Below are 27699 nucleotides of genomic sequence, written 5' to 3' on the forward strand. Positions count from 1 at the left end.
CTTCCTTCCAAGCAGTTGCTGTCTGTCTTTCCCTTTCTGGATACACCTCTCTTTGTACTGTATACATTCCATCGTCCACATCAATGGCACGAACTGATCTCCTTCATCTTCTTGGTCAGCTTCCACCCCCCCATTTGCTGGTTGGGGACTTCAGTGCCCACCACCGGCTTTGGGGATCTCCTCATCCTTGTCCGCGTGGCTCACTATTGCTAGACGTATTCCACCAAGCGGATCTTGTTTGCCTCAACAGTGGGGACCCTACATTTTTGTCTGCTTCCACGACAAATTTCTCTCATTTGGACCTTTCGGTCGGTACTGTTCCGCTAGCTCGGCGCTTCGAATGGTTCGCCCTTGCTGATACACACTCGAGTGACCACTTTCCATGTGTCCTTCGATTGCAGCCACAACTGCCATATATGCGCCCGAGACGCTGGAAGATTACCCAAGCCGACTGGACACTTTTTTCGTCTCTAGCGAGATTCGATGACCGTCACTTTCGTAGCGTCGACGATGAGGTCACTCACATTATAGACGTTATTCTCACAGCTGCGGAACGTTCAATACCTCGCACCTCCGAATTGCCCCGGCGCTCCCCAGTTCCTTGGTGGAACGAGGCATGCCGTGACGCAATACGTGAGCGGCGACTTGTTCTTCGCATTTTCAGACACCATCCTACATTGGCCAACTGTATCCGCTCTAAGCAGTTCCGTTCGCGGTGTCGTCACGTCATCCGCGATAGCAAGAAGGCAAGCTGGGACTTCTTTACTATCTCATTTAACACCTTCACTCCCTCCTCGGAAGTTTGGAGTCGGATTCGACGGTTATCAGGCGTGCCTAGTTTCTCCACGGTCTCTGGGCTCACTGTCGGGCATGATACATTAGTGGACACCGTCGCAATTTCTAACTCATTGGGTCAACACTTTGCTGAGATTTCGAGCTCTTCAAATTACCCGCCAGCGTTTCTCCCGAAGAAACGTGCAGCGGAAGTGCGACCTCTTCCTTTCTCCTCTCAAAATCGCGAAAGCTACAATACTGTTTTCTCCATGCGGTAACTCCAACATGCCCTCTCTTCTTCTCGCTCCTCCGCCCCAGGACCGGATGGTGTCCACGTCCAAGTGTTGCTGCATTTATTAACCCATAGTCTGCGTTACCTCCTTCGCCTTTATAATCGAATTTGGACCGACAGTACCTTCCCCAGACGATGGCGGGAAGCTATCGTCGTTCCTGTTCCGAAACCTGGAAAGGACAAACATCTCCCCTCTAGCTATCGCCCCATTTCTCTCACGAGTAGTGTATGTAAGGTTTTGGAGCGTATGGTGAATTACCGTTTAGCTTGGTGGCTGGAATCCCGCAGTCTTCTAACACCTGCCCAATGCGGTTTCCGAAAGCATCGTTCTGCAGTTGACCATCTTGTTGCTCTCTCCACTTATATCTTGATCAATTTTCTCTGGAAACGCCAAACAGTAGCAATATTTTTTGATCTGGAGAGAGCATACCATACCTGTTGGAGGACAGGCATCCTCCGCACACTGTTCTCTTGGGGCTTTCGCTATCGGTTGCCCCTTTTTCTTTGCGAATTTATGGCAGAGCGCACATTTAAAGTGCGGGTGAACACTAGTCTCTCCCGTACTTTCTCCCAAGAAAACGGGGTACCCCAGGGCTCCGTGCTAAGTGTTGTACTGTTTGCCATTGCCATTAATCCAATTATGGATTGTCTCCTTCCTGATGTCTCGGGCTCCCTCTTTGTGGACGATTTTGCGATCTACTACAGCTCTCAACGGACCAACCTTCTTGAACGACGTCTTAAACGCTGTCTCGATCGCCTCCACTCTTGGAGCATCGAAACAGGCTTCCGCTTTTCTCCCAGTAAGACCGTTTGTGTTAATTTTTGGCGTCGTACGGAGTTTCTTCCACCTTCCTTACATCTAGGACCTGTCAACCTTCCGTTTTCGGACGTCGCTAAATTCTTGGGTCTTGTGTTTGTCAGAAAACTGCGCTGGTCCTCCCACGTTTCCTGTCTTTCGGCTCGCTGTCTGCGATCCCTCAACACCCTCCGTGTTCTGAATGGTACCTCCTGGGGAGCGGACCGAGTGGTCCTTCTCCGCCTCTATCGCGCCTTAGTGCGCTCGAAATTGGACTATGGCAGCATAGTTTACTCCTCTGCTCGGTCGTCTATTCTTCGGCGTCTCGACTCTATCCACCACCGTGGATTACGTTTAGCGTCTGGAGCTTTTTACACCAGCCCTGTGGAAAGCCTTTATGCTGAGACTGCTGAACCTCCGCTGTCCAATCGGCGAGCTGTCCTTCTAAGTCGTTATGCTAGCCATCTGTATTCCATGCCTGCTAATCCGGCCCATGACATTTTTTTTTTTTTTTTTTACGCCTCCTTGGATTTAGGGTATGCAGGGCGCCCTTCCTCCCTACTACCACCGGGAATCCGCTTCCGTCAACTGCTCCATTCTCTTTCCTTCCGGGTTCCTAAAACTTTGACAACTTGGGGTATAGCACCGCCTTGGCTCCGTCCCCGGACCTGCCTGCTCCGTGACCTTTGTCAGTTTCCCAAGGATGGTACCCCTTCACTTGTTTGTTGTCGGGCATTTTCTGCTCTATGTGCACAAATGAAGGAAGCCACATTTATTTACACTGACGGCTCAAAAACATCGTTTGGTGTAGGGAGTGCCTATATTGTTGGCGACACCCCAAATCGATTTCGGCTTCCCGACCAGTGTTCGGTTTATACTGCGGAGCTTTACGCTGTTTTCCAGGCTGTCCAATACATCCGTCGCCATCAGCGGATACAGTATGTTATCTGTTCAGATTCTCTCAGCTCTCTCCTCAGTCTCCAAGCTCTGCACCCTGTCCACCCTCTGGTCCACCGGGTTCAGGACTGCCTCCACTTGCTCCACTTGGGGGGCGTCTCGGTGACGTTCCTCTGGATCCCAGGACACGTTGGTATCTGTGGAAATGAGGCGGCCGATATAGTGGCCAAGGCTGCAGTCTCTCTTCTTCGGCCAGCTATTCGCATGATTCCCTTCGACAATCTACGGAGTGTTTTATGTCGTCGTGTTGTTCTTTTATGGCATGCACATTGGTCGACACTTCCCCATAATAAATTGCGGGACATGAAAGCTCTTCCTCGTGCTTGGACCTCTTTTTTTAACTAGACTCCGGATAGGGCATTGTCTTTTTAGCCATCGACATCTTTTAAGCGGCGATCCTCCCCCACTTTGTCCCCACTGCTCTCAGCTGTGGACGGTAAGACACCTTTTACTTGAGTGCCCCTATTTTACTCCGTTACGCGCCCGTCTACAGCTGTCGCCTGAAATATCGTCCATTTTAGCAGATGACACGCACTCAGCCGATCGCGTTCTCGAGTTTATTAGTGCCAGTGAGATGACGTCAGTCATTTGAAGCTCTTTTTGGGGACAACCAACCCCTTTCTGTAGTGTTTTTTTAAGCTTTCCATCTGCTTTTAGTTTCTCCAATTTTTTGAGTTTCGTTCCCATTGCTGCTGGTTTCCATTTTCGTTTCTTTACCTTTTCATAAGTCACAGACCGGGCGCTAATGACCATAGCAGTTTTGCGCCCTAAAACCAAAACAAAAAAAAACAATCACCGCCTCATTTTACACTGGTGGGTCCGACTCTGGTCAGTTCAAAATTACGCAGGGGTGTTCGGTTACTTTTGACCGGGTAGTGTATTTAGAGAACCAGTGGGTGGAACACACAAATCGACAAATCAACGATAGCATTGTACACGAGGGGATGCACTCTACTTGAGAACAGGGCACCGTACTGGTAGGTGATGAATGCACTCCAGTTTTTACACACGGGGAATGAAATGGGGTCCATGATACGTTTACCAACGTCTTTCATGAATGGAGGAAACGTGACGTATTGTTTGCCCATAGACATCCGTTTATTCACCTATAGAACCTTTCAATGCTCTGTACTCTCACCAATACGAGGAACACTCGATCGCTCCCAAATTGTTAGAATGGCTTGAAGTACACGCCACGAACTAAAGTGTTTCTGTGTTGCACACTCAGACCACCTGATCTCAGCCCTGTTGATTCACATTTAGGACGCCACCGAGTGAGAAGTGCGAGCGTCGAGCTATGCTCTAAATAATGTCCTTCATTGTGGGCGGGGATGGATCAAGATGGCTCCCAAGGCCTCGGGTGTTTCGTCTTGTTAATGTCACGATGCGTCACATCTCTCATCAGGGGGGAAGGAGCTACCTGCTCCCATACAGGTGTGTCCAATTAGTTGCTCACACTTAGTAACTGCTAGGAAACACTAATAAGATTTTTGAAGTAGCGGATCACATACGCAAAAGTTCGTTCATGACATTTTTAAAGGGTAATGTTGTTTCATGGCGGAAATGTGAAGTATATGGAAATTTGTGGTAAGTTTCTGTGGGACCAAACTGCTGACGTCATCGGTCCATAGGCTTAATCTAACATACGCTAAGGGCCCCACACACACACACACACACACACACACACACACACACAGGTGTAGAAGTATGGAACCGGAATTTCCTTATGGACTGTGCTAGCCGTCGCCGCGCAGGATTAGCCGAGCGGTCTAGGGCGCTGCAGTCATAGACTGTGCGGCTGGTGCCGGCGGAGGTTAGAGACCTCCCTCGGGCATGGGTGTGTGTGTTTGTCCTTAGGATAACTTAGGTTAAGTAGTGTGTACGCTTAGGGACTGATGACCTTAGCAATTAAGTCCCATAAGGTTTCACACACATTTGAACATTTGTGCTAGCCGTCAGCGTAGGGCTCGTGACACCGCGTCTGCAGCGCCATCTGCTTGTATTTGATCAAACGCGTAAACACATAGTTTTGTGCCTACGAACTACGATTTGCGGACAGCATTGGTTTTCTGTTATCATTTGAAGAAGACAGCTGCAGAATCGCATCGAATGTTTGTCGAAGCTTTCGGCGAACATGCTCTTGGGAAAACAGTGTTTCGAGTGGTACAAAAAATTCAAAATTGTTGATTTTGATGTGAGAAACGATAAGCGCTAGAAACCACTGTAAAAGTTCGAAGACAACGAATTGCAGACCTTATTGGATGAAGATGATTCTCAAAGTCAACGGGAACTCGCTTAACAATGAATGTGACGCAGAACGCCGTTTCTCTTCGGTTGAAAGCTATGGGAAAGGTGCAGAAAGTGGGAAAATGGGTTCTGCGTAAATAGAAAGAAAGAAAAAGAGAAAGAAAGAAAGAAAGCAAATCGAAAGACCACTTGTGAAATGCTGCTCGCCAGATGCAAAAGAAAGTCGTTTCTCCATCGAGTAGTAACAGGTGATGAAAAATTGACATATTTTGAGTATCCTAAACCTCATAAATCATGGATGAATTCATGAAAACCATAGACATCCACGGCAAGAACAAATCGTTTGGTATGTTCAGGAGGGTATCCTCTATTATGAGCTGCTAAATTATTATTCAAATCGAGCATTACGTGAAAAACGACAGGAATGTGGAAAAAAGCAACACAGTCATATTACACCATGATAGCGCCCCATCACGCACAGCAAAACGGATCAGGGAAACGATCGAGGTGCTCAGTTGCGAAATAATGGCGCATGCTGCTTCGTCTCAAGACTTGGCTCCGTCCAATTATCATCTGTTTGCATCACTGAGACACGCTCTCGCTGAAAAACGCTTCGATTCGTATGAAAATGTACGAAAATGGCTCGCTGACTGGTTCGCTTCAAAAGAACTGCTGTTTTTTTCCGTGGCATTCATTGTCTGCTAGGGAGGTGCGACAATTGTATAAATACCAATGGAGATTATTTTGATTAAAATATAGTTTAGCAGTTTCAAACAACAGACGTGTAATTATTACAACCAAATTCCGGTTTCGTACTTGTACACGTGGTACATAAATACAACAAACGCGTACTGATTTAACTGCAATGTGTGTCCTGTGAAGAAGCTGCCTTTAGTACTTGCATGTTTGTTTTTACGAAAAGAGCTTCTTCCTCAGAGAAAAAAGCTCCACGCATTTATAACAACTTGTATCGTCAGCTTGTGTGCATTTGAATCTGCTTTTATTCTGTGAACATTACTGTTGTTAGGTGCCACATGATATTAACGCAGTTTTCATTTATTTTAATTGGATAAGAATTTTCGATGCACAGAATGTCAGTAGAAAAATCAGCTTGCCTGTAATAGGAAAGGCGAAAGAAAAACCGTGACAGTCAATGAGCCTTTCGTGCTGTTGGTCGAGAATCCAACATAACCAGTCAGATTACACGATCTTGGCATGTGTCTATCTCGTGCAGTGTTGCCAGTTGTCAGGGCTTTTCTTTCGGCATACGAAGCATAGAAACAGCCACTGTTATGTCAGTAACTAGTGAGTCAAATGAAATTTAATGGTGGTCCTATTTCTGTGGTGAATTTCTTACCTAACCAGCTCTGTCACCGCAAGTTCCATAGCAACTGCAATTCTTTCCCAGAAAACTGAGTCGCTAATTTATAATTTACAAAGCTATGTATTTTAGAATTTCGGTGCTTTCTTTTTCAGTGTTAAGTAAGACTAGCAATGTAGACAGCGCTTATTTTAAAAAACTGGCCTGCACTGAGAGTTGTTAACACAAGAAACAGTCCATACTGTAGTATTAGATGTGTTTTGTAGTGAATTATCAGTCAACAGCGATCTGTGCTGTACAGTAGATGAAGGCGTGACAACAAAATCAGGGTAGATAGTACAATGTCAAGTTATATATTATCCGGACAGGTCCTTGACATTGCCTCTAAAACACTCAGTCCTTTACCAAGATGTCTACTACCGGACCGAGTAGATAAAGAAATTGGCGCATATTTCGGTTACATCTGCCGTGAAAGAAGAATAAGTTTTAAAGCTGCTGTTAAACAGGGGTGATCGTCGGCCTTCGGGACAACAGAGGAAAGTCTTTACGAAGTGACAAACTAAATTGACTTTTCGGGTGCCTCTCTGGTAAATGTATATTGAGTGAACTCAGGGCAGGTCTCTGGATGAGAGTCCACGTGCCATATATGAGAGGTGGACGCCGACGGTGAATGAAGTCCATTGACGTTGTATAGTGGAAGACAGCACCCTCCAGACTCATGTTCATGAACCGTGCTACTTACTGGGTTACCATGCAGACTGGTGTATGCATAAGTACCAGCAACTGTGCATAGGTGGAAAAAACTTGAGTTTGCTCTATCTTAAGTATAGAAATCTAGATAGCTACCGAATGGTGGGGGATAGCTTTCTCAAAGGGACACATTTTAGACGTCATAGAGCGGCTGAACGGTGGAACGTCCGACGAGAAACGTAGAGCATACATTCAATAGCGACTGCTGGAGAACACTCAACGATCGTGAAAGCGTTGTAGATAATATTTCTTGCCTTTCGGTAAGTATGCACTTCAAAAGACGAATAGTCGCGTTTGTGTCAATAACAAAACAATAGACCGGAAGGAAGCTTATTGGATGGACGAAGTAACAAAAACCTCTTACCGCGTAAACTATATTATGGAGAAATAACTTCACTTGTTATTCGAATCTATATTTGTAATTAGGCACCTCAGCAGAAGCCCCACAATACGATTAGAAACTCACAATACGCTTGGAAAGTATGCCAGCGGTATGGCTAGAGATTTCACTTCTCGAAGAGCGGCGAACTGTCCCTCGAAATTAATCAATAGCAATGTCTTACGGAGTTATTCGCCGGAAAACCCTGACTAATGGGCTTATCTGCCTAACTAAAAGGGCTTTCTGTGAGCAGAATGGCACTTTCCTTCTGTGTAGTGAGAAAGCTGTTTTATGCACATCTGTTAATAATAGGTGTGTGTGTGTGTGTGTGTGTGTGTGTGTGTGTGTGTGTGGCTCTCTCTCTCTCTCTCTCTCTCTCTCTCTCTCTCTCTCTGACCACAGAGCTTATAAGTTCTCATCCGACGGACGGAACATGATCAATAGCCTCGCATGTCCTCACGTCATGAGAACCCGGAATTTCATCCAGGACGTTGACTTAAAGCCTGGTGATCAAGAGCCTTTAGTCTGCCCCTTTAGGGGCAAAATATTGGCGGAGAAAATATTTTCTGCCACCGTGATTCAAACCGGTTACATTAGCATCTATTGCTACCGTACAAGACTGCGTTAGCAAGCTAGACTTTGAGAGGGATACTATTCAGCACTAATTAAACTGAATCCATCTTACACAAATCTCATTAGAAGAGATCGAAGATAAACTTAGTGAATTACTTACATGTTGTTTTTCAATTTAACTAATGCAGAAACGGTCGTTTCATGTCTAGAGACTATTGACAGTAATTACGAAATATGTACATCAGTATATTCCATGCCAGTAGACTATTGTTTCCGAAAGCATTTGTTTTGGCCACTGTAGGCTGGTACATTAACAGATTTTCAGTACAGATTGCAACTTGCACGGTTTGCCACTTGCACAGTAAAATGTGACGCTTGTACGAAGAACAGTCAAAGTTTTAATTATCACCTCAAAAACTCTAGCTACTACCACGAAATAGGTGATTGTTTTAATCCTCCTCCACAAATACACAATCAGTGTGACACATTTTTCCAACGACGGATGACCTGGCGAAGACCTTGGTTGTAGGAAAATTCTCGTTTGTCACGAAACGTTCAATTTCGCAGTCCTTCTGGAAATGCTTGCCATGCAATAATTCTTTCATCTGAGGAAAGTAGTAGTGCCATGTTAGGAGAATATGGGGGGAGGGGGCAAACCTTGATAGCTCAAAGCAACATGTGGGATTTCATCGAGTGCAGCATGAGCTGGGCCACTGCTGTGAAACTAAAACACACCCCATTGGACAGCTTCCCGAGAATCGTTGTCTCGATAGTCTTCCCAGACCTAGTCAGGAGATTTCGGTAGTGCGATTCTGTGATGATCTGTCTCTGCCTCTTCACACGGGATGAGTCCCCTAATACTGACGAGCACACAAGGGGGGCTGCAACGTCACAAGACACAGCTGCGTCAGCATACGGAACTAGCTGGTTAACGTGGTTTTGCTTTCTCCAGCGGCAGTTGTTTGCTTTGACTCGCAGACCACACAGTTCGTTCACGAAAATGGACGCACCTAAAATTCCTACATTAGTCCTATTAAAACGCACATTTCCTGACTTGTCTATACGCTAGTCATGTGGTTCTATATGTGCTATACACATATAAAAACTTAAATATCAGTGAACATGTAACAGGACTAACAGGAGAGATAAATGTTCAGATGTAAGGGCATCAGCTTATAGAAGTTAATCAAGTCGAACAAAATCAGTCCTCCACCCAGGGGATTCGCCACTCTTTGGCGGGTTCGTGCTTGGCTACCACGGGGCCCCAGCCTTTGCAGCATTTTTTCCCTTCCGTGATGCACGTCTATCGGCTTGCTTTTCTTTTTCCCCTCCCTTGAGGAGTATGCCTGGGGTACTCTTGGAAATGTTCTGCATTCTTTCGCTGATGTACGAACAGTCTCACCTTTGTTTCTTGCTCCCTTTTCCTTTCTTTGTTTCCCTTCGCCTCTCGTTCCTCCGTTTCGGCGTTTGAGGTTCCTCTTTCTTCTTCTTCTTCTTCTTCTTCTTCCTCCATCCTGTTCGCTCCTGAAGGCCGGCCCACGCGTCTGACGTGTAACAGGTGACTGGGTAATGCGTAATTTCCAGCCCCGGGTGGCCAGGTAGGGTTCGCATGTATCCCCTGGTACAGGTCAGGCCCAGGGAAGGGTGGCTGCCTGAGCTGTAACCTACCCAAATTGACATTGCTGCACCATGGTTTCTCATGGTCTCACATACTGAAGATGGTCAGTCCTTTGCCATGGTAAATCTGTTTCTTATTCAGAAAGGTGTAGATGTAATTGTTGGCCCTGTGAAATCCTGCTCTCGTTTACGGAATGGCACTTTGCTTTTGGAGACCACTTCTGATTATCATGCACAACAACTGCTTGCGGTCTTGCTGCGCAGCATCCCCTTGTACTCTGCCTTCAGGAAAAGAAATTGCGCCCTCACGACCGCTGTGAGCATTCTTACCATTTCGGTTTGACCTTCCCCCTGAGGAGGTCGGCATTCCATCTCATGGGGGCCTCTGCTGCTCATACGGGATAACATTCATAGTCAACCCATCTCCCTGCCTACCAATCTTCAAGCTGTTGCAGTTTGCCTTTTCCTTCCCCACCTGACTTTTTCTGTCTGTACCATGTATGTCCCTCCATCATTCGCTATCACCAGGGCAGACTTCCTTCAACTTATTGGGCAGTTTTTGCTACTCGGTGACTTCAATGCACGTCATCTCCTTTGGGGCTCTCCCAGGACCTCAGAGAGGTGCCTTCTTGGCTGCTTGGATGACCTTTTTAATCAACTTAACCTCTTTTGCCTTAACACTGGAGCACCCACTTTCCTTTCCGACTCCTCGTACAACTGTTCCCATTTGGACCTACCCTTGGGCACTGTCGAGCTTGGACCTAGTCCTGAGTGGTCCGTACTTTCTGACACCTACTCGAGCGACCATTTCCCGTGTGCTATCCATCTGCTGATTCGTACCCATACGTGTGCACGCCTAAATGACAGCTGCTTCCTACGGTTGACTGGCAGCTTCACTCCTCCCTGGCGACCTACGAAGAAAAAGATTTCCCCAGTTGTGATGACCAGATTTCTTTTTGTCACCAGTCTACTGACTGATTTGATGCGGCCCGCCACGAATTCGTTTCCTGTGCTAACCTCTTCATCTCAGAGTAGCACTTGCAACCTGCGTCCTCAATTATTTGCTTGACGTATTCCAATCTCTGTCTTCTTCTACAGTTTTTGCCCTCTACAGCTCCCTCTAGTACCATGGAAGTCATTCCCTCATGTCTTAGCAGATGTCCTATCATCCTGTCCCTTCTCCTTATCAGTGTTTTCCACATATTCCTTTCCTCTCCGATTCTGCGTAGAACCTCCTCATTCCTTACCTTATCAGTCCACCTAATTTTCAACATTCGTCTATAGCACCACATCTCAAATGCTTCGATTCTCTTCTGTTCCGGTTTTCCCACAGTCCATGTTTCACTGCCATACAATGCTGTACTCCAGACGTACATCCTCAGAAATTTCTTCCTCAAATTAAGGCCGGTATTTGATATTAGTAGACTTCTCTTGGCCAGAAATGCCTTTTTGCCATAGCGAGTGTGCTTTTGATGTCCTCCTTGCTCCGTCCGTCATTGGTTATTTTACTGCCTAGGTAGCAGAATTCCTTAACTTCATTGACTTCGTGACCATCAATCCCGATGTTAAGTTTCTCGCTGTTCTCATTTCTACTACTTCTCATTACCTTCGTCTTTCTCCGATTTACTCTCAAACCATACTGTGTACTCATTAGACTGTTCATTCCGTTCAGCAGATCATTTAATTCTTCTTCACTTTCACTCAGGATAGCAATGTCATCAGCGAATCGTATCATTGATATCCTTTCACCTTGTATTTTAATTCCACTCCTGAACCTTTCTTTTATTTCCATCATTGCTTCCTCAATGTACAGATTGAAGAGTAGGGACGAAAGGCTACAGCCTTGTCTTACACCCTTCTTAATACGAGCACTTCGTTCTTGATCGTCCACTCTTATTATTCCCTCTCGGTTGTTGTACATAATGTATATGACCCGTCTCTCCCTATAGCTTACCCCTACTGTTTTTCAGAATCTCGAACAGCTTGCACCATTTTATATTGTCGAACGATTTTCCAGGTCGACAAATCCTATGAAAGTGTCTCGATTTTTCTTTAGCCTTGCTTCCATTATTAGCCGTAACGTCAGAATTGCCTCTCTCGTCCCTTTACTTTTCCTGAAGCCAAACTGATCGTCACCTAGCGCATTCTCAATTTTCTTTTCCATTCTTCTGTATATTATTCTTGTAAGCAGCTTCGATGCATGAGCTGTTAAGCTGATTATGCGATAATTCTCGCACTTGTCAGCTCTTGCCGTCTTCGGAATTGTGTGGATGATGCTTTTCCGAAAGTCAGATGGTATATCGCCAGACTCATATATTCTACACACCAACGTGAATAGTCGTTTTGTTGCCACTTCCCCCAATGATTTTAGAAATTCTGATGGAATGTCATCTATCCCTTCTGCCTTATTTGACCGTAAGTCCTCCAAAGCTCTTTTAAATTACGATTCTAATACTGGATCCCCTATCTCTTCTAAATCGACTCCTGTTTCTTCTTCTATCGTATCAGACAAATCTTCACCCTCATAGAGGCTTTCAATGTATTCTTTCCACCTGTCTGCTCTCTCCTCTGCATTTAACAGTGGAATTCCCGTTGCACTCTTAATGTTACCACCGTTGCTTTTAATGTCACCAAAGGTTGTTTTGACTTTCCTGTATGCTGAGTCTGTCCTTCCGGCAATCATATCTTTTTCGATGCCTTCACATTTTTCCTGCAGCCATTTCGTCTTAGCTTCCCTGCACTTCCTATTTATTTCATTCCTCAGCGACTTGTATTTCTGTATTCCTGATTTTCCCGGAACATGTTTGTACTTCCCCCTTTCATCAATCAACTGAAGTATTTCTTCTGTTACCCATGGTTTCTTCGCAGCTACCTTCTTTGTACCTATGTTTTCCTTCCCAACTTCTGTGATGGCCCTTTTTAGAGATGTCCATTCCTCTTCAACTGTATTGCCTACTGCGCTATTCCTTATTGCTGTATCTAAAGCGTTAGAGAACTTCAAACGTATCTCGTCATTCCGCAGTACTTCCGGATCCCACTTCTTTGCGTATTGATTCTTCCTGACTAGTGTCTTGAACTTCAGCCTACTCTTCATCACTACTATATTGTGATCTGAGTCTATATCTGCTCCTGGGTACGCCTTACAATCCAGTATCTGATTTCGGAATCTGTGTCTGACCATGATGTAATGTAATTGAAATCTTCCCGTATGTCCCGGCCTTTTCCTAGTATACCTCCTCCTCTTGTGATTCTTGAACAGGGTATTCGCTATTACTAGCTGAAACTTGTTACAGAACTCAATTAGTCTTTCTCCTCTTTCTTTCCTTGTCTCAAGCCCATATTCTCCTGTAATCTTTTCTTCTACTCCTTCCCCTACAGCTGCATTCCAGTCGCCCATGACTATTAGATTTTCGTCCCCCTTTACATACTGCATTACCCTTTCAGTATCCTCATACAATTTCTCTATCTGTTCATCTTCAGCTTGCGACGTCGGCATGTATACCTGAACTATCGATGTCGGCGTCGGTCTGCTGTCGATTCTGATTAGAACAACCCGGTCACTGAACTGTTCACAGTAACACACCCTCTGCCCTACCTTCCTACTCATAACGAATCCTACACCTGTTATACCATTTTCTGCTGCTGTTGATATTACCCGATACTCAACTGACCAGAAATCCTTGTCTTCCTTCCACTTCCCTTCACTGACACCTACTATATCTAGATTGAGCCTTTGCATTTCCCTTTTCAGATTTTCTAGTTTCCCTACCACGTTCAAGCTTCTGACATTCCACGCCCCGACTCGTAGAACGTTATCCTTTCGTTGATTATTCACTCTTTTTCTCATGGTGACCTCCCCCTTGGCAGTCCCCTCCCGGAGATCCGAATGGGGGACCATTCCGGAATCTTTTGCCAATGGAGAGATCATCATGACACTTCAATTACAGGCCACATGTCCTGTGGATACACGTTACGTGTCTTTAATGCAGTGGTTTCCATTGCATTCTGCGTCATGATGTCGTTTATCATTGCTGATTCTTCCGCCTTTATGGGCAGTTTCCCACCCCTAGGACAAGAGAGTGCCCTGAACCTCTATCCGCTCCTCTGCCCTCTTTGACAAGGCCGTTGGCAGAATGAGGCTGACTTCTTATGCCGGAAGTCTTCGGCCGCCAATGCTGATTATTTATCAAAATTTAGGCAGAGGCGGGTATCGAACCCGGGATCGAAGACGTTTTGATTATGAATCAAAGACGCTACCCCTAGACCACGGGTACCAGATATAACATCTCACAAATGTTATCCTTACTGCTGCAGAAAGTGCCATCCCCTGCACTTCCTCTTTAACACGTCGTGACCCAGCCCCTGGTGGACTGAGGCATGCCACGACGCAATTCTGCACGTAGACGTGCTCTCCGCGTTTTTAACGACAACCCTACGGTGGAAAACTGCATTCATTATAAACAGATGCGTGCAAAGTGTCGTAGAGTTCTTCGGCATAGCAAAAGAGCTAGCTGGATTTCATTCACTAGTTCTTTTAACAGTTCCACATCTTCCTCTGTCGTGTGGGCCAACCTCCGACGCACTCATACCTAAGCCCGGTAAGGACAAAAACCTTTTTTTCTGGCTACCGCCCCATCTCTCTTACCAGCTGCGTTTGCAAAGTTATGGAACGTATGATTCATGCCCGGCTGGTGTGGTGGCTCGAATCTCACCGTATACTAACGAATGCACAGTGCGGATTTCGAGCGCGGAGTTCTGCAGTTCAGCATCTCGTTAGTTTGTCCACCTATGTCATGAATGGTTTTCTGCGAATCCCAGACTGTGGCCGTGTTTTTTCGATTAGGAGAAGGCCTAAGACACCTGCTGGAGAACTGGTATTTTACACGTGGGTCTTCCATGGGCACCTGCTCTGTTTTCTTCGGACATTTTTACAAGACCGAGTTTTGAAGGTGCTTGTTGGTTCTGCTCTGTCGGACACCGTTATCCAGGAAAATGGTGTGCCCCAGGGTTCCGTGCTGAGCGTCGTCCTCTTCGCTGTCGCCGTTCTATAATGGCCTGTCTCCCGCCAGGCATCTCAGTCTTCCTTTTTGTTGACGATTTTGACATCTATTGCAGTTTTCCACGGACTTTTCTCACTGGGCGGCGTCTTCAGCGCAGTCTTGATCGTCTTTACTCCTGGAACATCGACAATGGCTTTCGGTTTTCCACTGACAAAACCGTTTCATGAATTTCCGGCGGCGCAAATGGTTTCTCCCACCATCCCTACATCTTGAGCCTATTGCTCTTCCGTTCGTTGAAATTACGAAATTCCTGGGGCTCACGGTCGATAGGAAATACTCTTGGTCCTCCCGTGCAGCTTACCTGGCAGCCCGCTGTACGCGGTCCCTCCATGTCCCACGTGTCCTCAATGGTACTTCCTGGAGTGCCGATCAAAGCACCCTCTTCCGTTTCTACCAGTCACTCGTCGTTTCGAAATCCGACTAGGGGTGCTCTATTTATGCGTCTGCACGCCCATCCTCCTAACACCGTCTCAATACTATCCACCGTCATGGCATCCGTTTGGCAACGGGCACCTTTTACATCAGCCCGGTTGAGAGTCTGTATGCTGAAGCTGCTGTCCTACCGCCGTGACTTTCGCCTCAGCAGGTATGCATGCCGTTTGTCTTCCATGCGTGGCCACCCATCCTTTGATTGTCAGTTTGGGTCTCGTCCCTCTTCTCTGTTACCTCCTGGAGTCCGATTTCGGCAATTGCTACGGCGGATTACCTTTACACCACCTGCAACTTTCCCGGTGGGTGTGAACCCTTCACCACCTTGGTTTCGCGAAGCGGTCCATGTCAACCTTGGCCTTCATTCGCTTCCTAAGGACAAAACTCTAGCCTCGGTCTATCGCCTTCAGTTTGACGACCATCGCAAGGAACTTCGCGAGAGTACCTTTGTATACACTGACGGCACTCGGACTGACCGTGGGGTCGGGTGTGCCTTCGTCATTGGCACCCGTGTCTTTCGATATCGGTTTCCGGCACACTCCTCAGTATTTACAGCCGAGCTCTTCGCCTTGTATCAGGCCATGGAGTACATCCGGCGATACAGCCTTTCCAATTGTGTCCTCTGCTCAGACTCACTCCGTGCCCTTCACAGTCTATGTGCGCTCTACACCGCCCATCCCTTAGTCCAGCGGGTCCAGGAAAACAGTCTCTTTCTCACTCTTGGTGGAGCCAGTGTGATGTTTCTGTGGGTCCCTGGTCATGCCGGTCTGCCAGGAAACGAGGCTACTGACGTTGCTGCCAAGGCTGCAGTTCTTGTACCTCAGCCAGCGAGTACCTATATTCCCTCCTATGAACTCTGCGTTGCTGTCTGTCAGGTGGTGGTGTCCCTTTGGCATCGCCGATGGTCCTCCCTTCACGGGAATAAGCTTCGGCTTATGAAGCCTCTCCCAGAAGCTTGGACGACCTCCTCTTCTTCCCTCCCGCCGGGATGAGGTTATTTTAACTCTGCTGCGTATTGGCCACTGCCTTTTTAGCCATCTTCATTTGCTAAGTGGCGTTACCACACAACTCTGTACACATTGCGCCCAAGTTTTAACTGTCCACCAATTCCTGATGGAATGCCCATTTTGTAACAGTCCACATTCCCGCTTGGGTTTGCCGTCTGATTTATCTGTCGTTTTAGCAAGTCACGCGCGGGCTGTCGACTGCGATTTACTTTTTATCCGCCAAAGCAATATGGCGAAGACCACTTAATTTTTAGTTTTGGACCTCCGTTTCTGAATGGTATTTTTTTTGAGCCCTTTTTCCATGTACCTGTTTTTAGACTTCTTCTATTATGTCAACTGGGACTGACCTATAGTCGTTTTTAACTCCTGTCTTCGTCTTGGGCGTGTACGTGTATGACCCCAGTTGTTTTTTGCGCTCTAAAGCAAAACAAAACAAAACCAAACAAATTTGTTCAAATTTTTATTTATCACCAAATACACTACACAATGAGTATTTAATCAACAAAATTTCATATTATAGGCGAAATTTTTGCACCTTACCCAGAGAGACCAAAATGCAAAGAAGTATTGGTAACAAAATGAAATGTGCTTTATTGACTGGAGTTAATGTAGTGTAGTAGGTGTCCATTTTCAGATACAGGACTTTCTATACGATTATAATTTGGTACACTCATTTTTTTATCAATTTCACGGATGGTAGCACAGTAATTAAACACACAAGTTAGGCCCTAATTTGTGAAATATCTAACAGCCAGACAGACAGTGGTTAGGCTAAAGTCCAGGTACCTAGTGACCTTTCCTCACTATTTATGCCTTGTTAAACCATGGAACAAATTTGTTGTGACATGATTTGTCGCCCACTTTGAACTGAGATTGTGCCAAAAGTATTGCTTTCTGAGCTTTACTTGTATCATTTGTGTGTTGAGCTCAGAAAGTTGTTCCACTGTGCCCAGAAGCAAGGGGCTAGCTCTCTTAGATTGGAAACAGTGGCATTCCAAACTTCAAGATTTCTTCGTGACTTTTTGGTCTCCGAAAAAGTAGTTTTCACAAAAATGGCTCTAGTACCTCAGCCAAGTTACAGGTGAACCTAAAACCTTACAGAAGTTCATGCAGGTCCCTCAGGTACAGACTGTACAAATTTCATCACAATTTAAGATAGTCGAGATGGGAGCATGTTATAAACTAGGACACTTCACACGGAATGACCCATCAGTCACATTTGTACATGTAACACTGGAAAATATTGTTTTGAAAACGAATGAATATTTATAGCAGCCCTCTGAGAGGAAGTAAAGTTTCATTCCAAGGGTAACATTGTTTAAAGATACAAAAAATTGCGAACGCATGTTTCTAGACTGTTAGTGAATTAACAGGTTGAAGCTAAAAAGTTATATCTTAATCAAGCAGATGTGAAACACTTTGTTTGAGAGTATTTGGTTGTATCGAAAGTATTAGGAACCGAATAATAAGCGTAATTATATATCTACCTAGTAAAAAGACGTGCAAGGTATTGTTCTTTTTTCCCCTTCAACTTCACCGCTCGCTTTTATTCAACCTCAAAACTGGTTACAGTAATCCACTGGTGAAATAGGAACAAGTGTTTGGATCCTTATTATGAAAGGCAAGAATTTTAAACCAGACGCCTACACGAAGATATGCAGCAAATATTTTCAAATACCTTGCAGAGATGTTTCCATAAGTTCAAAGTTGAAATGTATGTTAGTCCTCAGATCTAAAACTCGCTGAATGACGAAGATTTTGAGGCGACAGGATGTTAATAACTTTCTCACTACAAGTTTTTTTTATAACCAACGTTTGCTAATATATAATGGTTTTTATCTTGATATTGTTTCGGTATCTTTACATATAAAAATCATAAGTATTGTTGATGAAACGTCAGAAAACTAAAATCATAGTGCAACAAAAACAAGAAAGAACTGTGAACATTTTCCAAATTGATTTTTACTCTTTCATCTGGCCAAGTGTAAAAATGATGATCTTAGCTTTAATTTTGGGAATTTCGGAAAAATTAGATTAACTGTGTAATACTAACTGTTTAAATGAAAAAAAATTAAACGTCGACTCCACTTGTAGCAGCACGTAATGACAGAAACTGGGCTTTTTGCCATCTGCCACGTTGTAAGCTGTTGGTTTCAGTCGCAAATGCAGTAGAGACATGGGCGTGCACAGTCTTTGTCGGTATGCGTGCATCAGCATGCTACAGGCTTTCAAACAAAAATGAATGTGGCCCTCAACTACATACCCTCAGACTCAGTTGAAATATTCAATGTTTTGGCTGGTTTCGTTGTCTAGGGGCTGGGATACGTAGTTGCCGCATTACAAGCTAAACACTGCTGAGTCTACAGTATAAAATACGAATATACACATCAATCGAATGGTCGAAGGTTCCTATCACTTGGTAATTGCGAATTTTGAATGTAACATAAAAATTTATAAATGAAAGACTGCAATTAAATAAAATCAGCAGGTTCTATTTTTAATGACTTTAAATGATGAGTACGATAGCAGAAGTACTTTAAAGAATGCCGTTTATTACTGCAAAACACTTATTGGTGTCGATGATCCAGCAATTAAATACAATAGAGGTATAAGTTGAGTAACAGGGAAACAATAAATTCCTACTTCACATAAATACGAGCAACAACATCGCTCGAGTGATATTTACTTCTAAACGCATACTACATCTTCACTGCAGAAGCCATGGAAATCTCACAAGGGCACAAGTCGGCGCTACGAAATATTTCTATCTCTCGCGACCACGCGCAAACTGCTCAACACTCTCCAAGTCTTTCGCGCGACCGTCCGTTGCGCCTTCCCGTCCAGCACTCCCCCTGTCCTGTGCGACCCGATGCTCCTCCCCCACTTCCATACAGTCTCTCCATTAACTTTGGTAGTCGCCTACCGTAGTAATGAGCGCTGTGTTTGGCTAGAGCGCCCCCTCACCCCCCCCCCCCCCCCCCCTTGTCTCCAAGCCAACGCACACTCACAAACATATTGAAACACATACGAAATACTGGATTTACATTTAATAACTTGAAATTAAATAAATATTCCTACGGCTGGACCATAAACACGCTCACACACACATTATTAAATACGTAAACAAATGAAATACACACATCAAAGGATTAGAACCAAAAGTAGACCAGTAGCCTAATGTCTCTGTGCTTCCTAAAACACAGTAAATATTTGACCAATTTCTTCATGAATAGTATATCACGGATATAAACAAAGAAATAGCATCTATCTATTAGAATCTATTTATAAGCATGCTGCTACCGTTTCTTCGTGTAACTGTGGAGTACTTATGGCCTGACGCGATCAATAGTAATCGGCCAATTTGACCTCCAATAACTCATGGACTATTACGCTTGCATGCCTGTAATTCATACCAATTTAGGTTTACACTAATAGCTTTCTAAAGACATGAGGATCGTCAAAATCGGATGAATCGTTTAGATTTGGGAAATTCATTGCTGGGTGTTACTTGGATAATTTACAGTCAGATACTAAATTTTAAACTAATAAAGATATTGAAAATCTGATTACACCACCAGAATCTCCGTGCAAATAATGGTAATGTGCATGTTTGTTTTTGAGGTATCATGATTCCTCCCCCCCCCCCCCCCCCTGCGGGTTCGGGGGCTAGAATAGGCCCGCGGTATTCCTGCCTGTCGTAAGAGGCGACGAAAAGGAGTCTCAAATGTTTCGGCCTTATGTGATGGTCCCCTCTCGGGTTTGACCTCTATCTTTCTAAATTATTCCGAAGAGCGAGCCAATTGGGGAAGGGCGCCTTACATGGTGCACTGTATCCGTCGTGCATTGAGACCTTTAGCCGGCTTTTTCGTCGTTGCAATGGTGTCCCGCTCGTTTTCCATCTCTTGGGCGAGGATACGTCCCTGGGTCCGATTACCACGCTGCACTCTGCAGTGTTGCTTTTAACTGCGACGACGACCGTGGACATTTTTGCACCTAAGATCCAGCACGATAGCCAGTCCGTTGTGGTGGGGCCGCCATGTACCCTGTTGGTTGTAGCCCCCTGACAACACAGGGATCGCTCTACTGATGACTGCGCCGTTAACTCCCCACATATGCCAAGGAGTAGATGCCCATCTCCCTGGGGCATCAGGACTCCCGGCAATGGCCATCCTGCCAGATGGCTATTGCTGCGGCTGGGTGGCGCCCGTGGGGAGGGCCCTTGGTCGGAGTAGGTGGCATCAGGGCGGATGACCCGCAATGAAGCGTGGTATATCATCTCTCGCTGGCGGCCAGCCACCAGCAGTCTCTAAGCGTTCGAGGGCTCATTTTAAAGCTAAAGTTTATGACCCCAAATCGTTCCCATCCCTGGCCACACCATGGGAGGAACGAAAGGCAATGAATGACAGTGACGTGTATTCGCCCAGGTATCTCGTCTGTACCGGAGCTGATGGTGACTCGTTTCTATCCGTGAAGCCTCAGTTCTTTGTAGAGCATTTAGAGGACAAGTTTGGAGAGGTGGAGGGCTTGTCCAAAATGCGCTCTGGGTCAGTTTTGATAAAAACGGCATCCTCTGCCCAGTCATGCAGGTTACTTGCTTGTGACAAGTTGGGGGATGTTAACGTTCCCATCACCCCACATAAGAGCTTAAATATGGTCCAGGGTATTATTTTCCATCGGGACCTCCTTTTGCAGTCTGATGACGAGCTGCGTGCCAATTTAGAGTGCCGAGGTGTACATTTCGTCCGGCGCGTTCATCGGGATCCGAGGGACAAACAGGTAGCTACCGGTGCCTTCATCTTGGTCTTCGAAGGCGATACATTACCAGAGAAGGTCAAGGTGATGGTCTACTGATGTGACGTCAAACCCTATATCCCTCCCCCGATGCGGTGCTTTAAGTGCTGGAAGTTCGGTCACATGTCCTCTCGCTGTACGTCTAGCCTCACATGTCGAGATTGTGGACGCCCATCTCATCCCGGTACTCCATGTGCTCCGCCTCCCGTCTGTGTCAACTGTGGAGAGCCTCATTCACCTTGCTCGCCGGACTGCAGTATCTTACAGAAAGAACGCAAAATCATGGAATATAAGACCCTGGACCGACTGACCTACACTGAGGCTAAGCGGAAATTTGAACAGCTACATCCCGTGTGCATGATGTCATCTTATGCCTCCACTGTCACTCCTGCTCCAGCTCCTTCAGCTGCAAGACATACAGTCAGCTCTCAGAGTCAGAGTACCTCACCTGCCCCCTTGACGATGGGGGCCCCTTCTCTCGCTGTTGCTCCCACACCATCTACCTCGGGAGCAGCACCCACTAAACCACCGGGGACACCAGTCCCCACTTCTAAGCCGGAGAAGCGTAAGTCTTCTTCGGCTTCTCTCGCTCGGAAGGGATCCCTTGGGTCACTCCCTTCCCACGTTCCTACCAGCGGTACAGCAGACACCAACCAGTGGCTGAAGAGGCCACAGGTCGCTGGTCGACGGGCTTCGCGATCCCCTTGGTCCCAGAGACTGACTCCAATAAGCCCTCTCAACAACGGCAACCAAAGGAACAGCGAGAGAAAACGACTTTGAAGACCCGTAAGACCAAGACACCTGCGGTGGCACCTACTCCACCGCTACCTAAAAGCTCTGCGTCTGAGGATGAGGTGGAGATCCTTGCGTCTGCTGAGGACCTCGATCTCGCCGGTCCCTCAGACACAATGGATAGCACTTGCACGGGTGCTCCATTGGAGGCAGCAGGTGACCCAGCGGCGTAATCTGCCTTCCCAGTCCCGTCACGCCTTTCTCCACCATGGACAATACCATCCTCCAGTGGAACTGCAGCGGTTTCTTCCACCATCTAGCTGAGCTCTGCCAACTTATCAGCCTTCATCCCTTCTTCTGCATTGCTCTTCAGGAAACTTGGTTTCCAGCAATGCGGACCCCCGCCCTCCGTGGCTATCGGGGTTATTATAAGAACCGGGCAGCATATGAAAGGGTGTCTGGTGGCGTCTGCCTCTATGTCCTTCACACTCAGCACAGCGAGTCTGTCCCTCTCCAAACACTTTTAGAGGCTGTCGCTGTTCGGGTGTGGACGCCGCAGGCTGTTACCGTCTGCAGTCTTTACCTTCCACCAGATGGTGATGTCTCGCAGCATGTCCTGGCTGCGCTGATAGCCCAATTGCCACCACCTTTCTTGCTATTGGGCGACTTCAACGCCCATAACCCTCTGTGGGGTGGGTCAGTGGCAACAGGTCGAGGCGCCACCGTTGAGCATTTATTGTCGCAGCTCGATCTCTCGATTTTAAATGGTGGTGCCTTCACACACTTCAGTGTGGCGCATGGCACATACTCTGCCATTGACCTTTCGATCTGTAGCCCTAGCCTCTTACCGTCTGTCCAATGGAGAGTGCATGACGACCTGTGTGGTAGTGACCACTTTCCGATGTTTCTGTCACTGCCACAGCGTCACTCTTCTGGGCGACCTAGCAGATGGGCTATGAATAAGGCTGACTGGGACTTGTTCTCCTCCACTGCCGCTATTGAGCCTCTCTCTAATGATGACATTGATGCGGTGGTTCAATCGGTCACCACAGGCATCGTTGCTGCCGCCGAATCTGCCATTCCCCGTTCCTCTGGGTCCCCTCGGCGGCGGATTGTGCCTTGGTGGTCGCCTGAGTTCGCTGCAGCGATTAAAGATCGCCGACGGGCGCTACAGCGTCACAAGCGACATCCCTGCATTGAACACCTCATCACCTTCAAACGGCTGCGTGCGCGGGCCCGCCGCCTTATCCGCCAAAGCAAGCAGGAGTGCTGGGAGCGGTATGTGTCCACCATTGGCCTCCATGTCTCTCCATCGCAGGTCTGGGCCAAGATCCGACGCCTCTATGGCTATCGGACCCCTGTCAGCGTCCCTGCGCTCTCATTGAATGGAGCAGTTTGTACAGACTCTGACGAAATTGCCAACAGCTTGGCAGAGCATTTTGCTCTTATTTCCGCTTCTTCCAATTACCCACTGGCCTTCCGCTCCATTAAAGAGCGGATGGAACGTCGGAGCCTTTCGTTTCGCACCCACCACCCAGAATCTTACAATGCTCCATTCAGTGAGTGGGAATTTTGCAGTGCCCTAGCCGCTTGCCCTGATACCGCTCCTGGGCCAGATGACATCCACTGCCAGATGCTGAAACACCTTTCAGTGGACTGCCAGCGGCGCCTCCTCGACCTTTACAACCGTCTTTGGGTCGAGGGGGAGTTTCCGTCGCAATGGCGGGAAAGCATTGTCATCCCCATTTTGAAACCTGGAAAGAACTCTCTGGAGGTGGACAGCTACTGTCCCATTAGCCTCACCAACGTTGTTTGCAAGTTGCTTGAACGGATCGTGAGCCAGCGCTTGAATTGGGTACTGGAGTCTCGGGGCCTTCTGGCTCCATCTCAGGGTGGGTTCCGTAAAGGCCACTCCGCCACCAACAATCTGGTGAGCATGGAGTCGGCCATCCGTACTGCCTTTGCCTGCCGTCAGCACCTGGTCGCTGTCTTTTTCAACATGCAGAAAGCGTACGATACGACATGGCGTCATCACATCCTTTCTATGCTTCATGGATGGGGTCTTCGGGGTCCTCTGCCGATTTTTATCCGCAATTTTCTGTCGTATCGTATCTTCCGCGTGCAAGTCGCGGCCTCATATAGTTCCTCCCACGTCCAGGAGAACGGTGTGCCACAGGTTTCTGTTTTAAGTGTCTGCCTGTTTTTAATAGCCATTAACGGTCTCGTTGCAACCGTGGGAAATTCTGTCTCCGCCTCCCTGTATGCTGACGACTTCCGCCTTTACTATAGCTCTATTGGCATAGCAGCTGCTGAACGTCAGCTACAGGGCGCAATCCGCAAGGCGCAGTCTTGGGCTGTAGCGCGTGGTTTTCAGTTTTCGGCTGCCAAGACCCGCGTTATGCATTTCTGCCGGCGCCGAACGGTCCATCCTGCGCTGCGGCTTTCTCTTGACGGCGAACTTCTTGCTGTGATGGAGACCCACAGGTTTTTGGGTGTACTTTTTGATGCTCGGTTGGCTTTGCTGCCTTATATTCGGCAGCTGAAACAGGCGTGTTGGTGGCATCTCAATGCTCTGCGATGCTTGAGCCACACCAGCTGGGGCGCGGACCGATCTACCTTGTTACGGCTCTACCAGGCATTAATCCAGTCCTGTCTGGATTATGGGAGCCTGGCTTATGGCTCCGCTTCCCCATCTGTGTTGCGGGTACTGGACCCAATACTACACAGCGGGATACGACTTTGCACTGGTGCCTTCCGCACCAGTCCTGTGGACAGCATACTAGTGGAGGCAGGTGTCCCTCCCCTGCAGTTACGGCGCCAACGTTTGCTGGCCGCTTATGCTGCCCATGTTTTTAGCTTGCCCGGGCATCCAAACTATCATCTCCTGTTCCCGCAATCTGTCATCCATCTGCCAGACCGTCGGCCCCGGTCAGGTTGTACGATCGTGGTCTGCGTCAAAGAGCTTCTGTCCGGGCTTAGGGTTTTCACTGTTCCACCTGCTTTCCGGGCCACTTTGCGTACACCCCCATGGTGTGTTCCTCGCCCTTGCCTTCGGCTCGACTTGGCACAGGGCCGAAGGACTCAGTCCCTCCAGAGGCCTTCCACCGCCGCTTTTATTCCATCCTGGCCACGTATCAGGGCTCTGGCGTTGTTTACACTGACGGTTCGATGGTTGCTGGTCGTGTCGGGTATGTGCTAACTCTAGGGGTCCATTCCGAACAACGTTCCTTGCAGGATGGCTGCAGCATTTACACTGCTGAGCTGGTTGCCATCTTTCATGCCCTAGAGTATATCCGCTCCTGCTCAGGTGAGTCCTTCGTTATCTGTAGCGATTCCCTGAGCGGTTTACGAGCTCTCAACCAGTGTTTCCCTCGTTCTCGTCTGGTGATGGCTATCCATGAGTCCCTGCATATTCTTGCCCGTTGCGGCCGCTCTGTGGTCTTTGTGTGGACCCCCGGTCATGTCGGTATCCCGGGCAATGAACATGTTGACCGCCTGGCGAAAGAGGCCACGAGTAAACCATCTCTGGATGTTGGCCTCCCAGAGACTGATTTGCGGGCAGTCCTCCGCCGAAGAGTTTTTGTGCTTTGGGACACTGAATGGCGCGATCGGATCACGCCCAATAAACTCCATGCCATTAAGGAGACGACGACTCGCATGGGCGAGCCAACCGCAGGGACTCAGTCGTCCTTTGTTGGCTCCGCATTGGCCACTCCTGGCTGACACACAGTTATTTACTGCGCCGGGAGGACCCTCCTCTATGTCGCTGCGGGGCGGCTCTGACAGTGGCCCACATTTTGTTGGCCTGCCCCGTTTTAGCTGTGGTCAGGCAGACATTTGCGCTGCCTGATACGCTCCCTGCCCTTTTATCTGATGACGCTGCTATGGCTGGCTTAGTTTTACGTTTTATTCAGGCAGGGGGTTTTTATCATTTAATCTGAGTGTTTGTGTTTTATTTTATTGTTTTGTGTTGATTCTGGCCTTTGGCCTACGGTTTTAAACTCAGTTTTTAATGTGTTCTCAGTGGTTGGCTTTTCCTTTTTTTGTTCCTATGGTCGGCCAACCACCATCACACTCTGTGTGATTTTAGTTCGTCTTGTCTGGTCTTTATGTACGTTTCTCTTGTTCTGTGTCGTCTGTGCTCTATTCTGTTCATCGTTTTTATTCTCTGTGGGTGTTTTTAGAATTTGGAAAAAGGGACCGATGACCGTCGCAGTCTGGTCCCTTTAATCTCACAAACCAACCAATCATGATTCCTCTGGTTATTAGTAATTTCTACATGAACTGTGAAATGTCTGCCATTATGGTTTCACAAAGTCCGCCATCTTTGGCACTCCCACCCAGCATGCAAATCTCCTTCATCGACACAAAGCACAGTTCTCGACACAGTGTCAACATGGAATTCCCAGCCACTCGGTCGGCCTGGACCACGCGCTGGGGTTACCCCTCTTGCTCCAGCTAATGTTCGGCACCACACGGTTGCCGACGAGCCCCGGCTTGCCGAGCGGCCCGTGCGGCCACGCCAACTCCAAACTTAGAATATTTTCAGGGCGCTGCAACTCTCCCGTTACCTCATAATGCACTACCGATATGTTCCGAAATGCCTCACATAAAAACAGGATTTTTCAGAGGCTCATTCCTCTATTCTGTTGGTTGGTGAAAGTTTGAATATTACACACTTCCTCCAGCTTAGACAGATGCAGAAAATCGATGGGTTCTTTTTCGATTAGACGTGGGCTACAGTGAGCCTTAACTGGCATGTGGAGGCAAAAATTAATTCATGGTAGGTTCTGAGAAAACCCCCAAAAAACCAAGTTTCACGATTTTTTCGCCGTCAGCAGTGGATATCTAAACAAACTAACCGCAGCAATTTGCTCGAATTTTAACGGTGTATTCTCTAGGCATTTATCTAGACGCCTACCAAAACTGAGCCACGGATTCCAAGACGGGTATACACAGCAAATATTAGCAATTTTTACGATTCTTCCTAAGATCCGATTCTCGAATGATCTTCAAAATTTTCTGCATATCTTTGCTCATTTCCGAGATACAGAGGTTCAAAGTTACCGTCCTTGTACAAGTGAAATACACATGTTAAATTCGGTGTGAGGTGAAAACATAGTTCATGAAGTGAAGTAACATGGAGGAATACGCTGTACAGTGTCTCTATTATCATCAGAAGGGTTCTGGAACTGCAAGGTTGTTTTCCCGAAGCGCAAAAAAAATTTTTGTGCACGTAAAATCCAGTTGAGGTGCAAACTTGAGTTTGCGTTATTTCGATTTCAAAGAAGTTAACTATCAAAAGTTTACTGATCCATAAACTTCTTATCATACGAATGATATGCCGTGCTCTAGCAGGGTGGATAAGGGAACCAGCTGAAAAGTGCCTCTGTTGGGTACAGAAAACGCGAATATGCTCATGTTTAAAATAAAAGCTCTGAGCGAAAAGTGGTGTACGAACTGCCTCACTCTACCTTCCTCAGCATCTTAAAAGATTTTCCCAAAAATTTTGGCATGCAGTAATATTGGCGCTGTTTTATACTGAGAAACGACAAAGTGGCAATGGGAAAGACTGAAAAGTAATAAATATTGGAAGATATTAGACAGTGGTTGTGGTATAGGAAGATAAAAGAAGACGATGGCATTTTTAGAGGAAGAGAATGACACGATGGCAGTGGAGCATAGTTCAGTGACAGAAGAGGGCTACGGAAAGAGTAAAGGAGAAAATACAGTGAGAGAGGAATAAAGAGGGCAAGTGGATGTGCGAGAGAGCCAGTCGTAATGAGATACGGTGTCTACGTCAACGAGTAAGAGAGATAGTGACAGTGGGAAGGAATGAATGAGATAGTAGCAGTCAGAGAGAGCAAGAGGGAGACAGTGACAGTGAGAGGAGACGAGAGGAGTAGTGTAGTAGTAGTAGTAGTAGTAGTACAACAACAAAACAAATGGTTGTGGCTGTGAGACAGGAGACAGT

General features: G+C 46.9%; 1 protein-coding gene across 1 annotated transcript in view; it reads left to right on the forward strand.

Annotated features, from left to right (window-relative positions):
• Positions 1-27699, forward strand: part of LOC124775732 — a 596716-nt gene that overhangs the window by 528087 nt on the left and 40930 nt on the right. The window lies entirely within an intron of this gene.

The sequence above is a fragment of the Schistocerca piceifrons genome, chromosome 2, assembly GCF_021461385.2.
Source record: "Schistocerca piceifrons isolate TAMUIC-IGC-003096 chromosome 2, iqSchPice1.1, whole genome shotgun sequence".
NCBI classification, from domain to species: Eukaryota; Metazoa; Arthropoda; class Insecta; order Orthoptera; family Acrididae; genus Schistocerca; species Schistocerca piceifrons.